The sequence below is a fragment of the Galendromus occidentalis genome, unplaced genomic scaffold (genome assembly GCF_000255335.2).
Source record: "Galendromus occidentalis unplaced genomic scaffold, Mocc_1.1 scf7180000076942, whole genome shotgun sequence".
Classification (NCBI taxonomy): Eukaryota; Metazoa; Arthropoda; class Arachnida; order Mesostigmata; family Phytoseiidae; genus Galendromus; species Galendromus occidentalis.
Window position 1 is genome coordinate 16,213 of NW_003804931.1, and position 1,411 is coordinate 17,623.

Sequence of the window (1,411 nt, forward strand, 5' to 3'; positions counted from 1 at the left end):
AATAAATTAAGCAAGGATAAGTTGTGCGAGAAAAGAGCCTTGGATCAAGCGGAAATGCCGTGGAACCGATCGTCTTCAGCGAGTCGAGTTCGGGCGGTCTGATCAGAGAACATTTTCCGTCCTCCTAAATCTTCTCTTCTCGGTGTATTATGAACTTGAACTCGTCCCGCGCTGTTTTACAGGGAAAGTCCATGCGCCCAAGTCGGACTTGCGCTCAAATTGATCGCGCTCATATTGGTTGCGCTCGAATCGGTCGCGCTCAAATTGATCGCGCTCAATTTGAATCCGCGCTCAAGTCGGATTTGCGCTCAAGTCGGATCTGCGCTCAAATTGGATCCGCGCTCAAGTCGGATTCGCGCTCAAATTGGATCCGCGCTCAAATCGGAGCTGCGCGCAAATCGACTTGCGCTCAAATGTGGCGTCACCCTCTGGCAACCGGGGTTTCACCCAGTTAGATCTATCCGATGCGTACTTGCAGTTAGTACTCAACCCGTCCTGCAGAAACCTGACGACCATCAATACCCACCGAGGGCTCTTCCAGTACAATCGCCTAGTTTTCGGGTTGAAAACTGCTCCAGCGATCTTTCAAAGCGACCGCCGAATGTCGGGAAGGACCACATGTCCTCGGGTGACGCCACATTTGAGCGCAAGTCGATTTGCGCGCAGCTCCGATTTGAGCGCGGATCCAATGTAGTCCTTCCCGACATTCGGCGGTCGCTTTGAAAGATCGCTGGAGCGGTTTTCAACCCGAAAACTAGGCGATTGAACTGGAAGAGCCCTCGGTGGGTATTGATGGTCGTCAGGTTTCTGCACGACGGGTTGAGTACTAACTGCAAGTACGCATCGGATAGATCTAACTGGGTGAAGACCCGGTTGCCAGAGAAACTCGCCATGATGCTTTCCATGTCTGGAATCGGGTGGCAAACATCGCACAGGGCGTCGTTGAGCCCCGTTGAATAGTCCGCACACATGCGGATGTTTCCGTTCGTGACGGTTGATTTGAGCGCATATTTGATTTGAGCGCAGCGTGATTTGAGCGCGAGCTTGATTTGAGCGCAGGCTTGAATTGAGCGCAGGTTTGATTTGAGCGCTGGTTCGAATTGAGCGCTGGTTCGAATTGAGCGCGGGTTTGAATTGAGCGCAGGTTTGATTTGAGCGCGGGTCTGATTTGAGCGCGGGTTTGATTTGAGCGCAGCGTGATATAGGCTGACTTGAGCGCTTCATACGAGCGAATCGTAAGCCGAAAATTTTCGCTTTCGGAACATCGGAAAGCGACTAAAGATCTCGATGTTCATCGTAGGAAGACCACAGCCGGCGGCCGGAGGTTTTCTCAGAAATAAAACGTTGTGTCCGGAAATCCGAAGCAGTCATTGCGAGAAGGCTAGAAGGGACGCTAACAGGGGCGCCATCG